Here is a 6425-nt window from a genome sequence, read left to right on the forward strand (position 1 = left end):
TCACCTTCTCTCGGCTGTGGTATCAATCCCTAGTTAAGAAGACTTTCTTTTTTTTTTTTTTTTAGCTTAAATGTTGAACAGGCAATAGGCATTTGGTTAACTTAATTATTAAATAATTAAATCTAAAAAAAGTCAACTATGTATCTCTGTGTGCACTGCTGCCTGTGGGTGCCTAAGCGGTCAGAGGAATTATAATTACGGGGGATGCAGAGATGGCTCAGTGGTTAAGAGCACTGACTGCTCTTCCAGAGGTCCTGAGTTCAATTCCCAGCAACCACATGGTGGCTCACAACCATCTGTAATGGAATCGGATGCACTCTTCTGGTGTCTGAAAATGGCAGCAGTGTACCTCATATGCATAAAATAAATAATACTTAAAAAAAAAAGTCTTGGGGTTGGGGATTTAGCTCAGTGGTAGAGCGCTTGCCTAGGAAGCGCAAGGCCCTGGGTTCAGTCCCCAGCTCTGAAAAAAAGAAAAAAAAAAGTCTTATGGATAATTACGGGCTACCCTGCATGGTGTGGAGAAGTGAACCCTCAGTGAGAGTAGCAGCCCTCAGCTGCTCAGCCGTCTCTCCATTATAGTTATGTGACATAGGCTACATAACCCAGGCTGGCTTGAACCTGAGAAAGCCTCCTGCCTCAGCTCCCCAAATGCTAGGACTACATACAGACACCACCGTTCTGGCCAAACGTATTTCTCGATTATTTTAGACAAGAGGTAGACTATACAGTCCTGCTCTACTGAACTCTTCTGCTGCCTAATAAATTTGAGAAGCCTTCCAACCAAAGAAAATCTTCTTGCTTTTTCACATAGCTGCCCAGCATGACTGTGGACATGCAAACACTTATGACATTACTGTAGCCACCTCTGACAAGGCCATGCCTTCCCGCCACGATGGATTAGAACTGTTCAAACTGTGAGACAGGTGACTCTCTCCTTTGAGTTGCTTCCGGTTGGGTATTTGGTTACAACAAGGGGAAAAGTAACTAATATAGAAAGCTTGCAACAAGTGTAGCTTTTGCTGTTACAAACTTGACCGTGTGGTTCCTAAGCCTTAGGAATGGTTTTCAGGAGGAATGTGGAAGATTTTGGAGCCGTTAGTTATAGAAGCTTTTACGTGCTGATAAGGTGCCTAAAGCGTTAAAGACCAAAACAGCGTTCCCAGACATAGAGGCAGTAGACTGTCCTCTATAGCTTCAGAGAGGAACAACTCGATTAGGAAGTTGGCTAAAGGTCATTTGTGCTATCCTCGGGCAAAAGGATCTGCCTGTGTCCTGAGAATCCGAGCAGGGTGAGAGGGAAGTAATGGATTAATTTGTATGGTGAAGGACGTTACAGATGTTAGAAGACTAAAAAGAAACCAGGGACTTTGCACTAGGATCACAAGAAAAGCCATCTTGCAGGTAAGATGCCACCCATTGGGAATTCCAGGTGAACAATACATTTCATAGGAAAAGAGAGCAACCGACGAGGTAGAAGACAATGGTACCCCTCTCCCCCTAAGGAAAACCTCTGCCCAGAGCAGCAGTCGCTGTCCAGGGAAGCCAGGCTACATCTCAAATGGACAGCAGAGTCTTGGTGTTCTGTGTGGTGCTGGCTTTGCAGGAGTGCGAGACACAAGAGCGAGTAGATTAAGGGATTCTTACACCAATGTTTCAGGAAGCTCCCGAAAGAATAGGCTGTGTAAAGCTGGGCAGGTAAAACCCACACTGCAATGGAGACCCTGGGTTACCAGAGATGTCAAAACGCAGGGTGTCCACCAAGGAAGCTGCAGGTGGCAAGTTGGGGCTGGTTCAAGGAGAAGGGCATCTATCTGCACCACAGCAGACCTAGAGAGGCAGGGCTATTCAAGACAGTTAGACACCACATCATGTCACCAAGGGCCTTGGATGCCAGATATGCAACTGTAGGATTCTTTTTCTGTCAACTACTCATTCTCTCCCTATCGTTCTCTCTCCTTGTTTTGGCAGGGACTTTTTTTTTTTAAGTATGAGGGAAACTGGCCCTTCCGGATATACATCTTTTTTTTTTCTTGTGCCTTCTCTGCCTGCCTTTGGATTGATTACTTGCATTTGGTGTGTGTGTGTGTGTGTCTGTGTGTATGTGTGTGTATGTGTGTGTGTCTGTGTGTGTGTGTGTGTGTGTGTGTGTGTGTGTGTGTGTGTGTGTGTGTGTGTGTGTGTGTGTGTATGTGTGTGTGTGTGTGTGTGTGTGTGTGTGTGTGTGTGTGTGTGTGTGTTTGTGTGTGTGTGTGTGTGTGTGTGTGTGTGTGTGTGTGTGTGTGTGTGTGTGTGTGTGTGTGTGTGTGTGTGTGTGTGTGTGTGTGTGTGTGTGTGTGTGTGTGTGTGTGTGTGTGTGTTTTACTCTTCCATATGGAAGGTCCAGTTGTTTCTCCTTATCTGGGGATTCTGCGTTTAGAGGATTAGACCAGCTTTGTACAAGACTTTGTATACAAACAAAAGAACTGTACCTATATCACATTGGTTTAGGTGATTGTTTTCATTTTCATTAGTTCCTAAATGATACAATATAACTGTTTATGTATCAATTGTGTTACACTAGGTATTGCATGCAATTGGGACATGATTTAAATAACAACCAGACAATACTGTGGCTGTCTTCAGACACACTAGAAGAGGGCGTCGGATCCCAGCACAGATGGATGTGAGCCACCATGTGGTTGCTGGGAATTGAACTCAGAACCTTTAGGAAGAGCAGTCAGTGCTCTTAATCGCTGAGCCATCTCTCCAGCCTCTACAACCAGACAATAAACTAGGCAACAATTCTTGTTTTCTTCAGAACAGCATCTCCTATATTCTGGCCTTGAACCTGCTCTGTAACAGAGAATGACCTTGAATTTTTGGTCCTCTCCCTCTACTTCATAAGAAGTCTGCCATCGAAACTGGTTTGATGAGGTGCTGGGGGTGCAACCCAAACCCACATATGACAGACAGGCATTCTACCACTTCAGACGCAATGCCAGCCCTGATCTTTACGTTTTTAATTTTTCGTCTTCTGAGACAAGATCTCACCATGTAGATTGGGCTGGCCTTGAATTTGGAATGATCCTCTTGCTTACCTGAGCGCTGTGATGATAGCTGTACACCACCTTGCCCAGGGAGGCTGGGCTACCTGCAGATGTGACGACGACATGGATAAGGGGTTTGATATCCCAAGAGACTCTGGAACCAACCCCCAGGTTACCAAGGAATGACTATTTTCTCAGCTTCTGGGGTTTGAGTTTTAGACCGTATTCCCCATTCCAAGGTGAGATGGGGATTTGTAAGTTTAAAGGAGCTTCAGCAGGTCTTACTTCTCTCTTACTGAAGTTTTAGAGGTCAAAGAGAGATTCTTTGCTCCCACCCCACCCACAAATAAAACCATATGAGAAGGAAATAATAAAGAAAGAGGACCAGGAAATGGCTGACTCAGCTTAAGCTACAAACAAATTCACTTTAAAATTCCCCTTGACTGCAAGGTGGCAGGTCTCATCCACGGAATCTTCTGGAGTGATTTAGGAGATTCCAGGTTAAAACTCACATTCCTTCTGCAGAGATAGCCAATCACCTTCTCCATAACTTATCTATCTCATAACCCTGCTTTCCCGAGGAAGCCTCTTCTGGGATAGCCTTGTGATGTGTGTCGTCAGCTCCCACCACAGCTCCACGGAAGAGAGGCTGCATGGCTAGAAACCTGCCTGGACACAGGCACACCTGCCATGATGACACCTGAGATAACTCACTCACGTTCCAACGCCTGACCTGAACCCTGGGGCCTCCGCTTTCTTCTGCTAGTGAGAGAACTTTGCACTCACGATGTATTTGCAGCAAGACTCACTTGCTTCAGTAGTGGGAACATGGACACACACACACACACACACACACACACACACACACACACCACCCTATTATTCTCCTCTGGGCCAAGAATATTTCCTCCCCTTGCTTTGTTCTAGGCAAAATGAGGCTCCATTGCATACAAGATGTCCTCGGAGTAAACTCTTGTTTGTCGAATCTAGTTTCCAGTTTTGGAGTCCTGCCTGAATTCTTAACAGAGACCCTTAAAAGTCTCCCTGACCCCAAACAGCTCTGCCTTCTTAAAACAGAGCTCTTACTGTCTCTGGAGTCAGGCCCTCTGAGTCCCAGGGCCTTGTCTATTGAAGGACTTACTTTCGCATTCTCCTGCCTCAAAATTCCCAAGTCATCTTTGCCTCTGGTTTGCTAGCACCTTCTGATGGGATGGTGGCACATCCTGGGCTCAAGGCACCAGCTCATATTTGAGCTACTTTCTCTTCCCCCAGCAAGATGGGCTAACCAGGACTCAAGAGTGCTTTGGCTGCATGGGTACCAACTAGGTCACGCCAGCAGAACCTCATTGTGCCTCTAAAGCCCTTCTGGTGCAAGTGCTGGGAGGTCATGATTGGGTGCTTCAGCCCTGCATTGGACTGGAACCACTGGTTCTTTTATAATGGGAAACTTGCTGGAGTTGGGGTCTGGTTCACAAGTCTGTAAGTCCCTCGCGCCCCAAGGCACTAGCAGATTGAAACAGAGATTTACAGATACTTAGATACAGACAGTATGCTACAGGATGGGCAGGTCCTTAGAAAAGGGAATGAGGGAGCGAATGGGGGTAGGAGCCTTAGCAGGTCAGCCCTAAAGGTCAAGAGCCTCACACACCAGCGGGGATCAGCACCGCCCAACCCCCAAGATCCTCTTGGCATCTTTTGACAAGGAAAATATCAAATGGCTACTGAAACAGTCACAAAGAGACCAAGCATTCTTCTTCAAACCTGGAAGATTTTTCCAGCAGATGTTAAGTTGCTACCCAGATCCAGATATTATTTCCAGCAGTAACAATCTTCCGGAACAAACCATTTTCAGGAGTCTAACAATGCCTTCTAAGGTTTGAGAAATACTGGAATGACAGGTTTTCACCTCTTTTGCTCTTTCATTTGTTTTGTGTGTATGTGGTGTGTGTGTGTGTGGTGTGTGTGTGTGTTTGTGTGGTGTGTGTGTGTGGTGTGTATGTGTGAGTGTGTGTGGTGTGTGTGCAGGTGTGTGTGTGTGTGTGTGTATGTGGTGTGCGTGTGTGTGTGAGTGTATGTGTGAGTGTGTATGTGTGTGTGCATGTGTGGTGAGTGTGTGTGTGTGTAAGTGAGTATGTATGTGTGAGTGTGTGTGTGTATGTGTGTGTGTTGTGTGTGTGTGTGTGTGCGAGTGTGTGTGTGAGTGTGTGAGTGTGAGTGTGTGTGTGTGTGTGAGTATGTATGTGTGAGTGTGTGTGTAAGTGGGTGTGCATGTGTAGTGTGTGTGTCTGTGTGTGTGGTGTGTGTGTATGTGTGAGTGAATTTGTGTGTGTGCATGTGTGTAAGTGAGTATGTATGTGTGTGTGTGTGTGTGTGTGTGTGTGTGTGTGTGTGAGTATGTATGTGTGTGTGTGTGTGTGTGTGTGCATGTGTGGTGGTGTGTGTGTGTGTGTGTGTGTGTGTGTGTGTGTGTGTGTGTGTGTGTGTTGTTGTTGCGGTTTTGTTGTTGTTCAAGCTTGCAAGTTTGTTTATTCAGATGACCGGGCATGTGGAGGTCAGAGGTCGGTGTTAGGTGTCTTCATTCATCACGCTTCACCTTATTTATTTTTAGCAAATCGACAAGGAATTTCACTTAAAGAGACAGACACACTTCACAGGGGTGGCAGGCTCCTTGGGCTTCAGTGCCTAAGTGCACCCACCCCTTAGTTTTTGAGGCAGGGTCTCTTACTGAACCTGGAACCCACAGATTGGATGCACCGGGAATATCTTCCATTGCAGAGCTGGGATTGCAGGCGTGTGTTACCCCTGCCCAGCCTCTTTTATGGGGTTCTAAGGGATCGAACACACGACCTCCTGCTTGTATAGCAAGCTCTTTACCCACTGAGCCATCTCCCCAGCGTGAGTTTTTGCTTTCTGCCCTGAACGTTTTGACTGAGGACCACCTTGGTTTGTGTCAGTTTCCAACCGCAGACGTGATCCTGTACCCTCCTTCCCCTGTGCTTGGTTACAGGGCCCTGACCCTGGGCCCCATAAAGTCCTCATCTGGCTTCTAAGCCCCTAAGTTCCCGAGCCGGAATCTATTCTGCACCAAGATAAAGCTGCACAACCTTGTCCTCTCACCTTGTTCAGGATAATTAGTTGCTTCTGGGATCTTATTTTCTAGTCGTCCCCTCGGCCACAGCCCTCACCCCTGGCCTGTCATAGATGAGAAATCCGACCAACGTCTTCCAACTTGAATGGCGTGCTGGGCAGACAAGGCTCAGAATCACTGACTCTGGCCAAGGCTGGGGTCGGCTCGGATTTTCGTTGTTGTTTTTGGATTTGTTGATTTGTTTTTCCTCCTTAACCTTTTCTTCTCCCCAGAACCTTTTCTTCTACTCATTCTTTTCCATGAACTGA

This window comes from Rattus rattus, chromosome 4 (genome assembly GCF_011064425.1).
Source record: "Rattus rattus isolate New Zealand chromosome 4, Rrattus_CSIRO_v1, whole genome shotgun sequence".
NCBI classification, from domain to species: Eukaryota; Metazoa; Chordata; class Mammalia; order Rodentia; family Muridae; genus Rattus; species Rattus rattus.